Source organism: Saccopteryx leptura, chromosome 3 (genome assembly GCF_036850995.1).
Source record: "Saccopteryx leptura isolate mSacLep1 chromosome 3, mSacLep1_pri_phased_curated, whole genome shotgun sequence".
NCBI lineage: Eukaryota > Metazoa > Chordata > Mammalia > Chiroptera > Emballonuridae > Saccopteryx > Saccopteryx leptura.
The window spans coordinates 309,329,139-309,351,388 of NC_089505.1; the positions used below are offsets into that span (position 1 = coordinate 309,329,139).

Sequence of the window (22,250 nt, forward strand, 5' to 3'; positions counted from 1 at the left end):
AGGAGAGGAGAGGAGAGGAGAGGAGAGGAGAGGAGAGGAGAGGAGAGGAGAGGAGAGGAGAGGAGAGGAGAGGAGAGAGAGGAGAGGAGAGAGGGGGCAAATCCCTCTAGCTATTATCCTCTCTTCCTCTGCTCAGACTAGCTTCTCAGGACAATTGTTCTCATGTCTCCAGTTTCTCATCTTTCACTCTCTATGAACACACTGCAATTTGTCTTTTCTCCCTACCACTAAAGATGCTTTTGTTAAAATTAGCAATGATCTCCTGATCTGTGATGGCGCAGTGGATAAAGTGTCAACCTAGAACATGGAGGTTGCCAGTTCAAAATCCTGGGCTTGTCCAGTCAAGGCACATATGAGAAGCAACTATATACAAAGCAACTATGAGTTGATGCTTCCTGCTTCTCTGCCCTGTTCCTCTCTCTCTCTTCTCCCTAAAAATCAATAAATAAAATCTTAAACACACACACACACACACACACACACACACACACACACACACACACACAAAATAACCTCCTGATTACCAAACTCAATGGATACTTTTTGTTCCATATCAATGTGATGATTATGGGACATCTGACACTGTCTCCTTGAAAAATGCTTCCTGATTTCCAGGACACCATACACACCTGTCCCTCCCACCTCCTGGCAGATTCTCATCAGAATTCTTCATTGACATTCTGCCTTGTCCTGCTATCTATGCTCTGTCCTGACTCTTGTTTTCTCCTCACTCACTACTTTCTTCCAATGATAGGCATGCCTATGAGGACCGTCACCGGCTCCCTCCTCCCACCCCACGCCAGAGAGCGCTAGAACCTATGCACTTGCCGCAAGGGTTCCCTCAGCCCAGGGAACTTCACTAAGCAACAGCTTCCACCCACTGCTTAGAACCTTCCTCTCCTGTTTGGTTTCCACCCCACTCCCTGACCAATGATCCATACTTTCTGCTAACCCTCTCTGCATGCATGGCTTATTTAGATTATTGGCCTGGCCTTTGAGTCTACTGTAACAAGAACAAAATGAGTAATATATGAGTCCTTCTGACCTTTCCCTTCCTCCTGGCCTCTAAAAGGATCCTGACCTTGCAGGTTTCATTTCTTCTCCCCCACCATCCAGAGAATACTCTTTCTGCCTTACCAGACTCACCTTTCAGGATTTTATTGTCAATGATGTAATAAAACATCTAAACCTGTAGAGAACTTTTATGAGTTTATTTGAGCCAAACTGACAATGTCCAGGAAGCAAAATATCAATGGATTGAGGAAATGCTCTGGAGAATGGCAGTTTTGTACCTTATTTTATACATTAGAATCAAAGAAGACTAAGGGAGTTACATGAAATATATTGGTAAGAGATGAGGGAGGCGGAAGAAAGCAAAGTGGGGAAATCTCTGGGAATGGATAAAATGTATAATGGATAGGCACAGACTGCTTTTACATTGACATTGTTGGGTATAGGATAGTTAGCAGTTAACAATTAACATGTTAACAGTAACCATGAGGGTTTCTGTGGTCGTTGCTCCAGTGCTTAGATTGTGCCCTGAGGGGTCTGGAAAAGGAAATTACTCTGATATTCCAAAGTATGTTATCATTGAAGCAAAATGACAATAGACAAGCTCAGTTAAGGTAAAGGTTGACCTTTGTCAAGAAAGATAGCGGCCTATGATATGACTACCTGCCATGACTTGTTTTTAGTTAGGAAGTTTTGATCTCAGACCATCCTAAATGGTTACTTTCGGTCTCTGAGTCTGCAGGGCTAGCCTGCAGGTCTCCCTGAGCTTGTCAGGCTCAGCCCTTTTTCATCCACATTGTGACGAAGAATTAGGAGGATGTGGGGGTGGGGGACTGGGCCAGGAGTTGTGGGGGCTAAGAGTGGGAGTAGGCTTTTCAGGACCTCTAGGAGGGCTGGAGGAGCAGTCTGTGATGAGGTAAATAATATATATGGGAAAGAGACAGCAGTCTTGAGAAGTACTGCTGTGGTCTGTATGTTCATTCGAAATGACATGTGGGCTACCTGATGTATCCTAAACTCTTGAAGTAGGTAATTTTCACATCGTACCATTGAGCATTCTGTTCTTTTTTCACATCTTTCCATTCACCACCTCTGCCTGTCTGTTAAACTTTAAATGATATTTAAACTTCATCTCTTCTTCAAAGACTTCCTTGATTGTCCTAGGTGGACCTGATCACTTTCTCCTTCATACTACCTTGAACTAACCAGTATCAAGGCAGTTATCATAATGTACTACAATTATTTATTCAGCTGTCACTGCTCCTAGGCAATGAAACCCTTGAGGGCAACCACTGTATCTTATTGTTGAATTTCCAGTAATTGCTTAATAAACATTTCTTAATTAGTTGAGTAAATGAACAATAAAATTATGAGATTTCCAGAAATTCAATAAAGACAGGAAAGATAGCCTTCACAAAATTAAGTAATTTGCCCAAAATTACACAGTTACGAAGTGAGGGAGCAGGAGTGGAACCTAGTCTGTTACTGCAAAGCCCATACCTTCCTCCACAACACTCACACCACCTCCTACCTAGTCAAGGCTCTTCTTGTACTTTAGACGTTTCTTTGCTGATAGTGATACTGTTGCCTTGTGGGACATTTTTAGGGTATTTTCTTGGAGTTGTCTCAGGGATGCAAGAAGCATTTGAACTGTTCTGTTTTCGTTGCATTTTTCATGCTAATATTGGAAATTTTCCCAGAAACTCCAAGCTTTTAAAGCCTTTTCTCCTCCATTTCTTTGACAAATCCTACATGATGACATTGTTGGAAATTAGGTCAGACTTGAAATCCCTCACCTCACCTGTTGTCATTCACGGAAGGCCAGTCATCAGTGCCAAGGGCACTCTGAAGCAAAGGTAGGTGAAAGAATTCATTTTGAAGAGGATGAAGGGACACAGCAGAGCCATGCTTGGGGGGAGTTTTGTGTTCGGCACACCATTACTATTACCCAGCAATGACCTCCTTTTCTCCGAAGCCAAGTGGAGCAGCCACTGATGCCCAGTGAATATTCTTGTTTTAAATTAATTTCTGAATCTACTGTAATTGCTGTCTATGGCATGTGGCTTGTAATGTCTGGACATATTATCTCAGGAAAGAAAAAAGAAAAGTTTGGCAGTCTACACTCTTTTTTTAAGGATACTTAGTTCTCCCTTGTTGGAGGGTAGAGAGTATGTGCATCAAATCAATGGTTATTTTTTGTTTGGGGATTTTAGGCTCTTTCAGAATATCTCTTTAATTTTGTCTGACATGAATGTGGGATAATATATGGACATTATTATTATTATTATTATTATTATTTGTATTTTTCTGAAGCTGGAAACGGGGAGAGACAGTCAGACAGACTCCCACATGCGCCCGACCGGGATCCACCCGGCACGCCCACCAGGGGCAACACTCTGCCCACCAGGGGGCGACGCTCCGCCGCGACCAGAGCCACTCTAGCGCCTGGGGCAGAGGCCAAGGAGCCATCCCCAGCACCCGGGCCATCCCCGCTCCAATGGAGCCTCGGCTGCGGGAGGGGAAGAGAGAGACAGAGAGGAAGGAGGGGGGGTGGAGAAGCAAATGGGCGCCTCTCCTATGTGCCCTGGCCGGAAATCGAACCCGGGTCCCCCGCACGCCAAGCCGGCACTCCACCGCTGAGCCAACCGGCCAGGGCCATATATGGACATTATTAATCATTTAAAAAAGTAAAGCACTTTCCTAAGTAGGGCACCTGTATTCCCTATAAGCCGAACACAAGAAAAATATAGCAGAAACCACAGATCAAAGTTATTGTTCAGTTTTTAAATATACATGGCCCCTAACTTCCAAGGAATTTAAGGCTCCTTACAAAACTTTCACTGCCAAATAGGCCTTAATCTATTCGACACCCAAGGAGACAGGTGAAAGTGTGTACTTTTTCAACACTATTTTAAAAACTTTTGGGGGAGAAGAACAGTTGGCAGTTTACTTACAGAGAGGGTAGTAGTAGTGATTCCTTTTTTTTTTTTTTTTTTTGTATTTTTCTGAAGTTGGAAACTGGAAGGCAATCAGACAAACTCCCACAGGCGCCCGACCGGGATCCGCCCGACTGGGATCCACCCGGCACGCCTACCGGGGGGCGATGCTCTGCCCATCTGGGGCGTTACTCTGTTGCAACAAGAGCCATTCTAGCACCTAAGGCAGAGGTCACAGAGCCATCCTCAGTGCTCGGGCCAACTTTGCTCCAAAGGAGCCTTGGCTGCAGGAGAGGAAGAGAGAGAGAGAGAGGAAGGAGAGGGGGAGAGGTGGAGAAGCAGATGGGTGCCTCTCCTGTGTGCCCTGGCCAGGAATCGAACCCAGGACTCCTGCACGCCAGGCCGATGCTCTACCACTGAGCCAACCGGCCAGAGCCAGTAGTAGTGATTCTTAATGATTGGTTCCACCATTTGCCAAGCACTTTCTAAGCATCAGGCACTGTACTGTGTGTGAAGGACACAGAGATTATTTAATCGACCTCTTCTCTCAAGGCACTTCCAGGAGAGCAGTCAGCCACAGCAGTTATGTACTGACTGACAGGGCCACGCTGGCCACAGCACTCAGGCCATGGGAACTCCTGGGTACCTTGTGGGATGGGGATGAAGGAAGATTGCCCAGAGGTAGCACCTGAGCTGGGTCTTGAAGATAAGTAGGAGATAAGCCTAGCTTCCCTGGTTGTGGCGTAGGGGATGGAGCGTCACCCAGAACACTGAGACCACCAGTTGGAAACCTAAGGTCACCAACTTAAGCCCATGGTTGTGGGCTTGAACTCAGGGTCCCCAGCTTGAGCCCAAGGTCGCCGACTTGAGCACAGGCAGCCAGCTCCAGCCTGAGGCTGCAGCTCAGCTTGAGCCCAAGGTCACCAGTCCAATCCCCGGTCAGTGCACATACGAGAAGCAATCAATGCACAACTAAGCGGAGTAACAGTTGATGCTTCTCTCTCTCTCTCTCTCTCTCTCTCTCTTCCTGTCCCAAAATTTTTTTAAAAAATTAACAAATAAGAAGCAGGTCAAGAAAACGAAGAGCTTCTTTCTCTGTCTTAAATGAAGCAGAGAAGACAAGGCTCCTTCAGAAAACTGTAAGACTTTCAGAAAGACTGAAGTGGAAACTTGGAGGTTGGGAGTGGTAGTCCTGTGAAAGGTGTGGTAAGGTCTGGGGAGCAGACCAGCTAGGACAAAGTACGGCAGGGAAAGAGCAGAGAGGGGTTCCCTGAGCAGCTTCTGCAGCTCCCTGTCTAGCTGTAGTGAGCCAGACATCCCTAGCAGGACTTTTCTTTATTATATGCGACTTAAGTGTCTGTTTGTCGCCGATAGCTTATTGGTTGCTGGCGTAACTGTACTAGCCAATGGGGTGAAGTTGCCACGGCTGAACGCAAATTGAGCGGGTCAGGGTGAAGGTGAACATTTATTTGCATTGGCAATCATCTGTTTTACATAAAAACTACGTCTTAACATAATTTCTTTTAAGAATGCCTCCTAGAAAATACAGCAGTGAAGAGAAGAGAAAAGGAGCTAAAGATGCACAAAAATGGCTTTCTCGACAAAAAGAAACCACTGAGCAAAGACAAGGCTTGCTTCAGTCGCAGAGCAAATGCATCTTTCTCAGCAAAATGAGACTGATGAGCATAAAGAAACAAGGCTTGCCTCAGATGCAAGACAAAAAAGCCTGTCTCAACAAAATGAGTGCCTTGAACAAAGGCAGGTGAAAAATGCAAAAAAACAACAGAGTAATGCTGACCAAAATGCAAAAAGGATTAAAACGGAAAAACTTTAATTTTTGAGCATTCCTCTGGTGACATGAATATTAAATGTGAACACTGTCAGTCCTTAAACTTCAAGTTAGAAACTAATCGATTTGATCGAGGCAAGAAAGGATTTTCTCAATGTTGCAAGTACGGAAACATTGTAGTTCTACTAATTGAGAATTATCCACCACTCTTGAATAAATTATTGACTAATCAGCATCCAAATAGCAAACAGTACATGGATAGCATTCGATCCATTAATAGTTCTTTTGCTTTTGCGTCCATGGGAAACAAACCAATTGACTTGCCTGGACCAGGACTTGGCATTTTTTTACCTGAGCCTGCATTTGGACACGGTCAACTTTATGTTGCCCGTTCAAGAGTTCGTGAAAGAATGGACATAAAATTAAAAATAATTGATGGTCCTCTGCAAGGCGAGCTTAAAAATGATGGAAAGATCTACACAAGAAATGTTGTGTACAAAGAGATCTTTGACATGTGAATTAACATTTTATTATTTAAATCACCTTTATTTATTGAGCTAGCGGTGGCTCTTAAGAAATGTACCACCAGTGGTTTCCTTCATTGCACTCTACTTTAAGCAATTAAGCAAGTAGAAGGGGGAAACCCCGTGGGGCACTAAGCAAAGGGGCGTCCTCACTGCCTGCCCTGGGTAATTCAGTTTGAATTAGCAGACATCTTTGCACAAATCATTTTAATTACAATTTATAATATCTAGAACAGCGGTCATTTCGTATGACCGCCGGGCTTTCTAGTTCTAGATATGCCCACTTCTCAGAAATAGCCCTGAGCAAGCTGTTTCCCCCAGAGTTCACAGAGTCTGCTCCCCTGAGCTCAGAGAAATGAGCTCCCTCCCACCTCTCACCCCTGGAAGCATTCACCCAGAAGCCTCTTGGTCTCAAATGAGATCAAGCTTCCCAGGAATCCAAGCATTGCAAGTCTTTACTCTCGGTGAAAGCCAGCTACCTCAGCAATTCCATGGCAATGTTATCCTGAACTATGGAGTAAGAACCTGCATTACATAGCCATGTGATTGTTTACTCACTGGGCAGGGACCAAGTACACAGTCAATCTCAGCCCATTGCTCTGGTAATTGCTTAGTAAATCTCTACATGTGTATTGACTCTTTGGAACTGTGATTTCATGGTAATTGATTGATGCTCAATAAATATTTACAAATAATCACTACAGTTGGGCTCTGTGGTATGGGAAAAACAAAGAAAAGGAAAAAGGGAGCAGAGAGAAAGTGTGAGGGTGATGCAGAAAGAACATAAAGAAGCAATCGTTAATGTTAACTTATTGAGTACTTACTAATCACCAGTCTGGAGCTAGCACTATGCATGCATATTATCTCATTTAGTGTTTACAAAGGCCTGTGGTAAAACAGTATTACCATCTTTAACAGATGAAGAGACTGCGGCTCAGAGAAGTAGAGTCTTTCCTAAGGCCATTTCCTATTTCTTACATCTAGCTTCTGGGAAGAGAGGAGGAAGCCTAGGGGCTTCTCCATAGAAGCTTTAGTAACGGTTCTTACCTGAGAATGAACACCAGGAGAGTCTGCCATATGTTTCAATAGCTAAATAATAAAGTTTAAATCTTGCTTCAGTGGCTTAAAAAACCTATAGACCCGGCCCTGGCTGGTTGGCTCAGTGGTAGAGCATCGGCCCTGCTTGTGGCTTCGATTCTTGGCCAGGGCACACAGGAGAAGCACCCATCTGCTTCTCCACCCCTCCCCCTCTCCTTTCTCTCTATCTCTCTCTTCCCCTCCTGCAGCCAAGGCTCCATTGGAGCAAAGTTGGCCCCTACGGGCACTGAGGATGACTCCATGGCCTCTGCCTTAGGTGCTAGAATGGCTCCAGCCTTAACGGAGCAAAGCCTCAGATGGGCAGAGCATCACCCCCTGCTGGGCATGCTGGGTGGATCCCAGTAGGGTACATGCGGGAGTCTGTCTCTCTGCTTCCCCACTTCTCCCTTCAGAAAAATACAAAAATACCCCACAAAAGCCTATGGACCCAACTGCTGTTCAATGACCCACACAATTTTCTCTGGACATTCTTGATTACCATTGTCATCTCCTCTGTCCCACCCCCTCTCCTCTTTATTAAAATTATCTTTGTTTATAATCGTTTTATAGCCTTTTTGATCATCAACCTCCCATGAATGACAGTGCATGTCTACTTTTTGTGATGCTCTGGCTTAGCATAGAAGCCAAAGATTAATATCTGGTGTCCAATATCTGATATGACAAATTCCCACATTTGATGTATACTTTTTCATGGTGTTGGCTTGGGACTCCTTATTAGATATGAGAAAATTGTTTTTAGTAGAATTATTCATGAATGAGTAGTGGGTGGTTTTAGAAACATTAATTTATAAGTGCACTTTGGCTATCAGATTGTCAAAAGCCCCCTAGAAGATCCATTTAAAGATTGTATAGTGCCCTGGCTGGTTGGGCTCAATGGTAGAGCATCAGCTCAGTGTGTGGATGTCCCAGGTTCAATTCCCCACAAGGGCAAACAGGAGAAGCACCCATCTACTTCTCCACCCCGCCCTCTTGCTCTTCTCTCTATCTATCTATCTATCTATCTATCTATCTATCTATCTATCTATCTATCTATCTATCTCTATCTTTTCTCCTCTATTCCTGTAGCCATGGCTTGATTGGAATGAGTTAGCCCTGAGTGCTGAGGATGGCTCCATGGCCTCCATCTCAGCGGCTAGAAAATAGCTCCAGTTGCAACAGAGCAAGGGCCTCAGATAGGCAAAGTATCGCCCCCTAGTGGGCTTGCCGGGTGAATCCCGGTCGGGATGCATGCAGGAGTCTGTCTCTGCCTCCCCTCCTCTCACTAATAAAGACTGTATAGTGTATTTGAAGAGCTCAGCTTTTGCTATACCGACCCTGGGTGTGTGCTTTTGTGATTCATTATACACATCTAGGAGACAGATGTTCTATCTTCTTTAGCCTGCAGAGAAAATATTGTTGAGGAAGAAGTAACATATTTTAGGATAGGTTAATGAGGATCAAAAGAGTAAATAAAAATGAAGAAAATGTACCCCTATGTCACAGTGTTTATAAATATAAGCTTAATTCGTAGTTAAATTGCAATAAAATTAAACACAGTAAGGTATTTTCTTTCACAATTTCTTGTATGGTCCAACAATAACAGTTACCTAGTTGAACCTATTACATGTTTCCACTGCACATCCTGCTACCTCTACCTCTAACTCCACATGTAAATTTGAACCAGTCAACTTCTTCCTAAAATCAACTCTCTTCTTTTTTAAAAAATTGAATTTATTGGGGTGACCCTGGTTTACATAATTGCACAGGTTTCAGGTGCCCAATTCTACAACACATCTCTGTACACCGTATTGTGTGTTCTGCCCTGCCAACTCAAGTCTTTGTCCATCACCATTTATGCCCCTTCTAATATCCTCCACCTCCGCACCCCTACCCTGGGGACAGTCACCACACTGTTGTCTGTGTCCACAAATCAGCTCCCTTCTTCTTGATTTTCTGTTTCTATTATGTATTTTCCCACACACCCAGGCTTAAAGCTACAGTGTTGTCTTTGATGCTTCCTTATTAGCCAGCAAGTCCTGAACATTCACACTCTATAATCTCTTCCATAATGTTGTCTTTTATTTCATACCACTGTCACTGGTCCAATTCATGTCCTCTTACCTCACGGAGGGGTCACTGCAGTGGTCTCCTCGCCTCCCCCTTCAGGCTCTCCTCCTCCAACACATCTGGCCAGATTACTGGTGTTCAAGCACTGCTCAATCATGTCACTCTTCTAGCCACAAATTTCCAGTGGGTTTCCACTGCTGAAGAATAAACTCCAGACTCCTTCCTTTGGTGGTAAGAATAAACTCCAGACTTCTTCCTGGTGCCAACTTTCATCTCTGAGTTCTCAGCTACCCTTAGCTCCAGGGAGACGTGACCTACTTGCCCTTCCTCCCACATATTTTGTGCATTCCCCGCCCCCCACCAGTGCCCAAGCCTTTCTTTACCTCATTGGCTAACCCAGCTGTCATTTCTAACTTTCTCTCTTCTCTTGCCATCTTCTACTACAGAAGCTGGAAATGCTAAATATCCTCTTTCTTAACCTCCCTTGAATGTCATAACATCTGTTGTTCTGTCTCACCTCTAGAAAAATACAGTGATTAGTATAGAAATGTGGATTCAGTGAAATGTCATGATGGGGTTTTTGAGCCAAATGGGGAGCAGTGTGAACAGTTTCTGGTTTACTCAGCTAAAGTAAAGATTTTCATCTAAGTAACATAGCACCTATTCTTGAGAAGTTGTTAAATATTTCCTTATTTGATTGTTAAAAATGTTTGGGTTTTCCTTCCTTCCTATTTTTATTTCTCATTCTTTAGTTTGATGGAGAAAGGAGGAGGGAGGTATGATTGCTTATTTGACATCCTGGAAGTAACAAAAAAAGTTCATCCTCTTTTTTACGTTTTCTGATAATTCTTTTAAATGATGACATTATTTAATAACTGGAAGCTACATAATTGACTACTATGGCCTGACACAGATGTGTTATTAGCTAGTAGTCTTAAAACTCTAGACTTTTTGTTTACTTGGATTTCACAAGGATAGCAAGTTGTTGCTGTTGTTGTTTTCTGAATTGGTAGGGAGATACCAAGTCAAACTGTCTAACCCACAAACTGTTGAACTTTAGTCCACAAAGTAGTAGCTATAGAAACCAAAAGGGTCACTTAGAAAGGCTCTGTACAGTTAAAGACACCTGTGGTTAACACCAAAAAACAAAGAAGGAAAGCCCATTGACCCTCAGTCGACAGTACAAACAGTTCTGCTTCTGTTTCTTAATAGTCAAGTGCAAACTAATTGTGAAAGTAAAATGTCACTGAACAAAAGGGTTATAAGGTAGCAAGAGCTGCAGAGGTCGGATCAAGCCCTCCCTTTGGATAGGCAAATGATGTTTCATGCCTTTGCATATTTGACCAATTTTGCTTAATACTCAATACTTTTGTAAATGTTCTTATAAAAGTATCATTCTCTAAAAGATTTCAACCCTGGCATTTATAGGACACATCAGTTTCTAAAAAGAAATATAGTCACTTTTGTTTTACACTTGTCATGTGTTTGACCATGGTTGAGTTGGGAGCTCAGTGTTTTAGTTGCATTCTTTTAAAAGCCAAACTCTAATTTTAAATATGTCTCAATGTGTCCACATTTATAATCAACAAATTAAGAATCAATAGCAGAAAGAAAGAGAGGGAGGAAGGAAAATCCACTGAGGGAATGTGAAGTGGGAGAGAAGGGCACATGACACATCTACAGTCCTGCCCACCACTCCCAGGGTCTTTCAACAATTCAGACATACGCAGGCCCTGTGCCAGGCATACATGTATGCGGGGATGTGGGCCTGGGCGTGTGTGGGTGTGCACAGAAGGCAAAGCCCCTTCCTTTTAGGGTCTCACTGTCTGGTGAAGGAGGCTGATATAGATAAAGAAGTCTGGTGGAAAGGCAGCCCTGATAGTATTTAAATAGCTCTCTGATAATAACAGAACTAGGACAGAAAGCTTCCTTCCTACAGGTGAGTCCTGGTGGAGATGGTGAGATCTGAGCAGTCTTGAATGATGAGTAGGATCATGACAGATGGAGCTGCAAGAAAAGCAGTCAGCCAGATGTGGCAGCCTGGATGATTCCCAAGGAACAGCAAATGAACTTGCATGCCTGGACCACAGGCTGCAAGAAGTGATGATGATTGAATGAGAAAGCCAGTGTGAGGTCAGACACAGGCTGAGAATTTCATTCTTTTCGTCTGCCTCTGAAAGTTGTCAGGACCTTGGCCAGGTAGCTCAGTTGGTTAGAGCATCATCCCGATACACCAAGGTTGCATGTACGATAACTAGTCAGGGCACATACAAGATCAACCAATGAATGCATAAAATAAGTGAAACAACAAATTGATGTTTCTTTCTCTTTTCTTCTTCTCTCTAATAATCAACCAACTGATAAAATTTATTTATTTATTTATCTATTTTTATTTATTTATTTATTTTTTTGTATTTTTCTGAAGCTAGAAATGGGGAGAGACAGTCAGACAGACTCCCGCATGCGCCCGACTGGGATCCACCCGGCACGCCCACCAGGGGGCGATGCTCTGCCCACCAGGGGGCGATGCTCTGCCCCTCCGGGGCGTCGCTCTGTTGCGACCAGAGCCACTCTAGCACCTGGGGCAGAGGCCAAGGAGCCATCCCCAGCACCTGGGCCATCTTTGCTCCAATGGAGCCTCGGCTGCGGGAGGGGAAGAGAGAGACAGAGAGGAAGGAGAGGGGGAGGGGTGGAGAAGCAGATGGGTGCTTCTCCTGTGTGCCCTGGCCGGGATTCGAACCTGGGACTTCTGCACACCAGGCCAATGCTCTACCACTGAGCCAACCGGCCAGGGCCATAAAATTTATTTTAAAACAAAAAGATAGTCAAAAAGGTGTCTGCTCTAACAGTAGGAAAAAGTAATTTGAGCAAGTCACAGCTTCTAGGTAAAGCCCAACCTGCCCTTTCTGGAGTCTCAGCTTGAGCCACTATCATGGCAAATATGATAGATCTCCACATCTGTGATTTCCCATCCTCAACCCTGCTTCCATTTTTTTCCTGCAATAGACACCATTCCCTTTTTCTGCCCAGGACCTTTATCTCTTTCTGGAATATGTACCTTTTCCTTGAGGATGTATTCCTCCCTTCTCTTTACACACATGGATCAAGGCGGTGGGCCAGTCCCAGCACCTTGAAGCCCTGGGCACAGCTGGTTTGATAGAAGTCAGCAGGTATGAGACACAAACCAGTCCTGAGCTATTTTTGAGATTTTCTTTTCTTTTTTTTCTTTCCTTTCTTCCTTCCTTCCTTCCTTCCTTCCCTCCCCCCTCCCTTCCTCTCTCTTTCCTTCCTCCCTCCTTCTTTCCTTCCTTCCTCTTTCCTTCGTTTCCTCCCTCTCTCCCTACTCTCTTCTTTCTTTTTCTTTCGTCATTCCCTTTATTGATTTATCACCATCCTAACTCTGCAGTTGATGTATCGGTTCACTTGTTTGCTACTTGGCTCCCTCGTTAGACCTTGAGGGCAGGAACTCTGGCTTGTTCACTGCAGGACCTGGCACACACTAAGCCCAGTGGAAACCTTTATGAGGATGAACAAACAAACAGGTTCAGATCCCTGCCCCACCACTTCCCAGCTTTGTCCTTGGCTCAATTCCCCTCTCAGAAGGCTTCCTCATTTGGAAATCAGACCTTTCAACTGAGATGAGCATTGGAAACTATGTAAAATAAATGTTAGCTATTACTTGTGAAGTTTTTCTTTCCTTCATCTAAAAAAGGCACCATTTTGCCAGGATTAAAGACCTGGCATTTTCAAGAGAATTTTTTATACTACACCCTAATTACTACATTACACACACACACACAATATGTATATATACACATAATATACACACACCCATGTAACCACCTCCCAAATTAAGAAGTGGAACATTCCAACACCCAGGAAAGTTTCCCTGTTAGCCTCCCCACCCACTGCCCCCACCAGCGACACCTCTCATTTTTCCCCTCCTCTGTTTGGTCTGAGTTAATGGCCCCTTCATTCTTCCTTCAGGCCACTTCTGACTCATCCCTGTTCTCTGTTCCTCTCTGGAGACCTTTCTTAATAACTGTAGATCTCTTGACCTCTCCTACCACCTCTCAGTCCTGAGATATTTCACATAGGACATAGGCAAAGGGATTTAGTCTCTTTCTGGTATTAAAAGTAGAAGCTAATGGATGAAACTAATTTAAAAGAATAAAGCTAAAATAGAGGGGGAAAAAAGCAGAAATGAGAACCCAAGATGACAATGCTCAAGTCCCCAGGTAAGATTTTCTGAGGTTCGTATGAACACATACACTTTCCATGGATGCTTCCAACACATCTCCTTTTGGGTTTTAGTTAGATTAGGATAGGGTTTGTCACTCGCAACCAAAGGTTCTTAACTAAAAGATGTTGGTGCTGGTTAGTTCTCATTTGCTGGGCAGTCCCTCTACCCAAGTGCCCCTCTGCTCAGCGCCCCCAAAGGCTGACTCTGGATTATATCGTGGGCCCCCTTGCCCTCCTGCTTGTGCCCCCAGCAGGAGGCGCGTCCACACAGCCCTCTCCCAGCTTTGGTAGCTGCCCCCGTCCCCTGACCCTTCCCACAGAAATGTAGAAAGGGCTCCCTGCTCACTAACCTAAAGGCACCCACATACTTTGTTGTTCTTTCTAAATCCTGGCCACACCTTTGCAAATAGTCCTTTTACTAAAATCACCTCAATTACTCAGCTAGAGAAAGACCTTTCTCCCAGGACTCTGATTGCCATGAGCCACCAGATGACTGCTGAGAGTTATGAATCTTTCCTAAGCCAGGACTCTAGGGATCTAAATCATAAACAAACTCCTAAACATCTTAGATTATTTGATTATCAAAAGGTCATTCTCAATCTACCATCATCAACTGATTTTAGCCTACAGGAGGCTGTCCTCAGCCCAGGGTCAGCAAATCCAAGGTCAAGGTTCCAACATTCCTCATGTCCATACCCTCTATGAGTTCACTAGTGAGAGTCCGTCAATCACAGCTTTGTCCTCTGGGCCTGGGCACAGCATCAGAATTCTTCAGCCTTCAACATCAGTCCACTGCGGGCCTTCCCATCATTAACCCCATGATGGAACCAGTCTGTCAGTCCTGTCCTCTATTCTGACATTTGCCCTTCCTGGGACACGTCCTCACAACAGAAGAACAGCCAAGAATTCCACGGCCATAGCTGGTTCCCACCTTCAACTGAGAATCCTTACACCAGAATCAAAGCAAGGATCATTTATCCTACAGTGGTCCGATCTTGATTTTCTGGGAACAATCTTTGGAAGCAGACTACTGGCTCAGGCCCTTGGTCATAGTCTGAGTGCCTTGGTTACCCTGGTCATTTATGCCATCTTAACAACCTTGTGAAAACATGGGTTACAAGGTAAGACATCAGGACCTTCTGTGAACATTAGGGAACTTGCTGATGAACTTTTCAGATGTCTAGCCATTCACAAAATTTCGTAGTCAGCAGCCCCAAACTTTTATACAGGTTTGAAAAAGAAAAGTTCTTCTCTTTCTCTCCATTTATGTTCTGCAGGAATGGTATCTCATACATGATACTTAACGATGGTCACCCAAGCACGGCATACCAACATGGGCTGCCATTCAAAGTACCACAGATTGGGTGGGTTAGAACAGAAATTTACGGTCTCATAGTTCTAGAGGCTAGCAGTTGAAATCAAGGTGCCATCAGGGCCCTGCTCTCTCCAAAGCCTCCAAAGAGGCCTCTTTCCTTGGCCTTTCCCAGCTTTCGGTGACCCCACGCATTCCTTGGCTTGTGGCAGCCAATTCTGAGCTCTGCCTCCCTCTTCACATGGCCATCTTCCTTTGTGTGTCTGTCTGTTCACATGGCGTTCTCTTTTATATAAGGACACATGTCATATTAGATTAGGGGGCCACCCCGATCTTAACTAATTATATCTGTAAGAACATTTCCAAATAAGGTCATATTCTGAAGTACTGGTGGTTTGAACTTCCCCAGATCTTTTTGGGGGAGACACAATTCAATCCATAATAATTTGAATTTGAATAGGTGCATTTGAGATTGGCCACAACTCCCCTGAATATCAGACAAAAGCCTAAAACTTTCTTTCTGATTCAAGTAACATTGGAATGCAAGTGAGGATTATGTTAGTACAGAAATCATCTGAATCTGTTCTAATTGGGGGGAGGGGTATAATAAGCATTAACTCACAATTGACAGACATAATGTATTGTGGCAGAAAAAGGCACTTCCCAGAAACCTGTTTTCAAGGCCTAACTTCCCCACAACCAGTAGTGGGGTTTTTTATTTTATTTGTTATTATTATTGTGTTTTTTTTAATTTGTTGATTTAGCAAGAGGAAGAGGGAGAGAGAGAGACAGTAACATCAATCTGTTCCTGTGTGTGCCCTGACCGAAGATCAAACCGGCAACCTCCGCCCTTCAGGATGATGGTCTAACCAACCAAACTATCCGGCCAGGGCTTATTTGTTATTATTAATAGCAATACCTACTATTTTTAAAATACTCCCTTATACAGAATGAAATTCAATATGGCATTCTCTTTACCTCATAGGTGATTTTCAAGGTCATTTGCAAATATATCCCCAAAAACTTGAATTAAAGAGGAGGAAATTCTTTAGTGGGTCTAATAAAGAGAATAAGAAAAGTTATTCTGTTTTGCTTCCCCTAGGACAGCTTTTGGAGTGCTTCATAATCGATTTTATAGAGAATTACATCCAAGACAAAAAGAAAGTCTGCTTTTCAGAGGACAAAACAATGAAATTCTTTTGTTAACCCATTCATTATTTACTGGGGATTTTATATCACAGGAAATAAGACTTTTTTTTTTTTTTTTTTGTATTTTTCCGAAGCTGGAAACGGGGAGAGACAGCCAGACTCCCGCATGCGCCCGACCGGGATCCACCCGGCACGCCCACCAGGGGGCGACGCTCTGCCCACCAGGGGGCGATGCCTGCCCCTCCGGGGCGTCACTCTGTCACGACCAGAGCCACTCTAGCGCCTGGGGCAGAGGCCGAGGAGCCATCCCCAGCGCCCGGGCCATCTTTGCTCCAATGGAGCCTCGACTGCGGGAGGGGAAGAGAGAGACAGAGAGGAAGGAGAGGGGGAGGGGTGGAGAAGCAGATGGGCGCTTCTCCTGTGTGCCCTGGCCGGGAATCGAACCCGGGACTTCTGCACGCCAGGCCAACCCTCCACCACTGAGCCAACTGGCCAGGGCAAGACATTTTGAACATTGGTGCCAGTCTCTTCAGAGGAGCTTCAAAAAACTTAGATCTGCTTTTTGTTTCCATGTGTCATTCTTTTTTTTCTTTTATTTTTAAGTTTATTTTTTTATTTTTTTCTTTATAGGAACAGAGAGAGTGTCAGAGAGAGAGATATATAGGGACAGACAGACAGGAACGGAGAGATGAGAAGCATCAATCATCAGTCTTTCGTTGGGACACCCTAGTTGTTCATTGATTGCTTCCTCATATGTGCCTTGACCACGGGCCTTCAGCAGACCGAGTAACCCCTCGCTTGAGCCAGCAACCTTGGTCCAAGCTGGTGAGCTTGTGCTCAAACCAGATGAGCCCGACCTCAGGGTCTCGAACCTGGGTCCTCCACATCCCAGTCCAACTCTCTATCCACTGCGCCACTGCCTGGTCAGGCCCATGAGTCATTCTTTAAGGAGGACAATTCTCAGACCTATCATAAAGAATACTTTTTCCCATAAGAATGTGTGGCAACCCAACTAGCACACCTGCAACCTGGAATGAGGCCTGCCTTCCACTTTGTAGACAGTACCCAGCTAATTTCTCCTAGAGTGCAAAAAGAAAGAGAGAAGGGAGAAAGGAAAGGAGGAGGGAGGGAAGGAAGGTAGAGAGGGTGGCAGGGAAGAAAGAAACCACCTCCTTCAATTATAACAAAGCTCTACGTGATATGTTTTAATCCATACCTGAAAGGTGTGAATTAAACTAGAAGATATTTAGTGTATTCAAAAGCTTTCCATTTGTACCAACTTGGTTTTCCCTTTGTTCTTTCTCAATGGATAAATTCTTACCCGTAGAACATTGTGCAACTCTGAATTTCCCTTTAAAAGGCTCTCTAGTGGTCATGAAGGTAACTATTGCTGGCTTGTTTGCACTTGTTTTAGGGACTAGGTGGAGGAAATTGGACACAGTAATTAATTTAGATTCAATGCCCAAGGTTACATCAAGAAACCTGAACTTGAATCTCAGGTTGCAAAAACACAATTCAAAGAGAACAAGATATTCCTTCTCCTATGGCATTTTGCTGATAGAATTATAAAGCTAAATGGAAGGTTACTCCTCACTGTATATTACATTCACTCTAAACATCATCTACTCTAAGAAGCAGCAAACTACACGTAAAATGATATCACCAGTGTGCTTTCTTGATTTAAAATAGTACGGACACAAATACACTCTGAAGTTTTAAAATCATCTTTAAAAAATAAAAAAACAAAAACAAAAAAAATGGATTCCACAGCTACTGATTGCTCCTACATTAAAAACACACTGTATGGTGGGACTGGTTTTTCTTCTTCAAAGACTAATTTTGTAATGGAAAAATACTGTGACCTTAACCTTATGACGAGCTAAAAAAACAGACACACTTTATGTTGAACATAAACAAAATACCTAACTACCAGGCTTATTTCCTGGCCTTAAAGCATTTGATGTGTTTAAAGCCTTGTAATGTATTACAGCAGCTATGACTCTTTGGAAAGTCTCTTTGGGCAGGTTGGTACATGACCTCAGTCTTATTTAGAGTTGTCGCCTGCTCCTTGTAGGATATTGGCTTTTCACAATGGTCTACGCTCCAGCTATGCTTCCCAGGGTGCAACCACCCACATCTGCATGGTTGTCTCATGGGCTTTTGGTGGTGCTTATTTAAATAGTTACATAGGAAAGATTTCCCATTTGACTACACGCACCAGGACATCATCTCTTCTTTTTCCTTTATTGTGTTTAACTACAAAGGCAATGTATTTTTTTCTGTGTAAAATGTTTTATTTTTAAACAATCTTTTATCCCTCATCACTTCTCACATCCACTGTTAATATTCTGGTTATAATCTCATGACTTATTTGTATGTGTTGCTTTTTTTCCTTTCTTTCTTTCTTTCTTTTTTTTTTCATGCTTTTTTATTGATTTGAGAAAGAGAGAGTAGATAGGGTGAGAGAGAGAGAAGCATCAATTTGTTGTTCCACTTAGTTGTTCCATTTAGTGTGTACTCATTGATTGCTTCTCACATGTGCCCTGATCGGGGATTGAACCTGGGACTTCAGCGTGCCGTGATGACGCTTTATCTACTGAACCACTCGGCCAGGGCTATATATGTTGTTTCTTATGTGATGAAGACGGGTCATTACACAGAGAATGCAATTCTGTGTTCTACTTAAAAAAATAAAAATGTAGCATCACTCTTATTTTCAGTCATTTTAATGACTGCACACTATTATGTATAAAGTATTGGCATCACAGCATACTTAAGCATTAGCGCTTTAGTTTGTCCACTCACTCCAACACAGACATATTTTCCTGCTACTGTAAACAACTTTGTAATGATCATTTTTGTGCAAAAAGATAGCAAATTCCAAAATACGAGTAAAAAAATATTAATATTTTTAGCCCTTGGTTCAGTGTGTTAAATTGCTTTCTAAAGGGTTCTGTTATTTTATACAAGTACTAGCTAAATGCAGAGTACCCAGTTAGTTTACCACACCCTCCGTGCCATTGGATTTGGTGATGTTTTAATGACTTCTCTAATCTAATTAATGGCTATGATAGTTCCCAGTTACAATTTTCATTTCTTTGACTACTGGCAAAGTTATTTTTTCCCCATAATTTGGTTCACTATTTTATTTCTTCTCTTACAAATTGTCTGTGTGTACCCTTCCCCACATACCTATCAGAGTCTTCTATTTTCTTATGGATTTGTGAGAGCTCTTACATTGAATACTTTGGTCTCCTATTTGCTATAAATATTTCTTGTACTTTTAAACTGATTCACACAGCATTTTAAAACTTCACTATAATCAAATCTGTGTATCTTTTGCACTGACTTGTATTGCTTCTAAACTTAGGAAACTCTTCTCCTTTCATGAGATGAACAAATCAGTTCTATTTCTAAAATCTGAACAAATCAGATTTTCTGTTTAACACTTAAGGTATCTGGAATTAGTATCATAATGACGTATCACTAAACGTTTTCTCAATTGCTAGCCAGTAATCTCATTTATTTGCTGTATATGTTTGTATAATTATAGATATAATTCTTACATTTGAGGAGCACCAATATATATTTACTGAGCCATCTATTTAAGATATATAACTGAAATAATTGTAGCTTTATAATAAACAGGAACAACTCATATTTCTCCACAGGTAACTTTTCTTTCATTAGAATGCTCCGATGATACTATACAAGCTTCTTTGGACATATTTCTTTTTCAGTACAATATTTTTTCACCACTGTTTGTATAAAAAAATTTATATTTTTCCCTAAAACTCAATACCATATTTTGAACAAAATTATAGCTAGAATAAGTCTTGAGTTAATAAATAATAAAAATAAATAAGTCAAGTAAAGTTAGTAGAATATTATAATCATATCAATATTAAATGTGTAGACCATTTTGAAAAGCACACAAAAAAAGTGACAGCAAAGGGAATTCTATTTGGAATGTTATATACAAAGTAAAAGTTTGTTAATAATCATATTAAAATTGTCTAGTAATGGCCTGACCTGTGGTGGCGCAGTGGATCGGGCGTCGACCTGGAATGCTGAGGTCACTGGTTCAAAGCCCTGGGCTTGCCCGGTCAAGGTACATGTGGGAGTTGATGCTTCCTGCTCCTCCCCCTTCTCTCTCTCTCTCTCTTCTCTAAAATGAATAAATAAAAATAAAACTAGTCCCCTCAATCTTTAAAAAAAAAATTGTCTAGTAATCAAAAGGTGATGTTTTAAACATTATGTACTAACATGATGTTTCTGATACACACCCATTTTACTGTGTTTTGTTTCCATGTTAGAAAAATTAGTTGGATGTTTGGGGTTGATGTACCAGCCATATATCTTTTCCCATTTAAATTAATAGAAAACAGGAGCACAGGTAGCACTTTTTGGGCAGTAAGTCTGATTATCAAGAACAGATTATTGATTTAAGTGGGAAGTACCTGATTTTTATTACCTGGTGGAATCAGGACTGCGCTACCATTAATATTTTTTCTATACCTTTTCTTTTTTAACTTTTTATTTATTTTTTAACAAGAGACAGACAGACAAACAGGAAGGGAGAGAGATGAGAAACATAAACTTAGAGCTGCGGCACCTTAGTTGTTCATTGATTGCTTCTCATACGTGCCTTGACCAGGGGGCTCCAGCAAAGCCGGTGCCCCTTTCCTCAAGCCAGTGAGTGACCTTGGGCTCAAGCCAGTGACCTTGGCCTTCAAACCAGTGATGTGTGGGCTCAAGCCAGCCACCAGAGGTCATGTCTATGATCCCACACTCCAGCTGGTGACCTCAAAGTTTCAAACCTGAGTCCTCAACACCCCGAGTCAATGCCCTATCCTCTGCATCACCACCTAGTCAGGCTCTTTTTTAACTTTTTAAAAACTGAATCATTGAGAGTAAGTTGCGTGCTCTAAAATTTGCAAATACTTTAATACATAGTTCCTATAAACAATATATTCCCTACATAATCACAATATAACCATCAAAACTGGTGAATTAACACTGATGCCCTATAGTCGTCTAATCCATACACTCCACCCAAATTTTGTCTATTGTCCCAAAGATGCTCTTTATAGTAAAAAGATCCAGTCCAGAATTATATGTTGTATTTTATTGTCATGTCTTTTTAGTCTCCTTCAAATTATAATAGGTTCTCTATGTTTCCTTGTCTTTTATAACCTTGATTTTTTTTTTTTGTATTTTTTCTGAAGTGAGAAGCTGGGAAACAGAGAGACAGACTCCTGCATGCACCCTACTGGGATCCACCTGGAAAGCCAACCAGGGGGCAATGCTCTGCCCATCTCGGGCATTGCTCCATTGCAACCAGAACCATTCTAGTGCCTGAGGCAGAGGCCATGGAGCCATCCTCAGTGCCCAGGCCAACTTTGCTCCAATGGAGCCTTGGCTGCAGGAGGGGAAGAAAGAGATAGAAAGAAAGGAAAGGGGGGAGGTTGGAGAAGTAGATGGACACTTCTTCTGTGTGCCCTGGCCTGGAATCGGACCTAGGACTTCCACACACTGGGCCGACGCTCTACCACTGAGGCAAACAGCTAGGGCCTAACCTTGACATTTTTGAAGAATGTTCCTCAATTTGGGTTTGCCTAATGTTTCTTATAACTGGATTCAGGTTTTGAATATTGGTCTGGAATGTCACAGTGTTGCTATGTTTTCATTGTATCCTGCAACAGAGAAATACTAAAAGTTAGTTTATTGGTTTCATCCTCAAATTTATAAAGAAACAAAAGTAAAAAAAAAATTATACTGAAAACTGGACAGAACGACCCACAGTCTTTCATTTTGTCCTTGGTTGGCAGTAAATCAAACAGAAGGCTGTTGTACCAGTTAACTATTGCTGCTTAACAAACCACTTCAAGACTTACAATTTAGGCCCTGGCCGGTTGGCTCAGTGGTAGAGCATCGGCCTGGTGTGCAGGAGTCCCGGGTTCGATTCCTGGCCAGGGCACACAGGAGAAGCGCCCATCTGCTTCTCCACCCCTCCCCCTCTCCTTCCTCTCTGTCTCTCTCTTCCCCTACTGCAGCCAAGGCTCCACTGGAGCAAGGATGGCCTGGGCACTGAGGATGGCTCTGTGGCCTCTGCCTCAGGCGCTAGATTGGCTCTGGTTGCA

The 22,250-nt window shown here is 42.8% G+C and overlaps 1 protein-coding gene across 1 annotated transcript in view; it reads right to left on the reverse strand.

The window, feature by feature from the left end:
- The window catches only part of DNAJC5B (DnaJ heat shock protein family (Hsp40) member C5 beta), a 121,205-nt gene extending 111,529 nt beyond the window's left edge, over positions 1–9,676 (reverse strand). The window contains exon 1 of the mRNA XM_066372454.1: positions 9,459–9,676. The gene's annotated coding sequence lies outside the window, so the exon portion shown is untranslated. The remainder of the gene's footprint in view (positions 1–9,458) is intronic.
- Between the last annotated feature and the right edge of the window lie 12,574 nt (positions 9,677–22,250).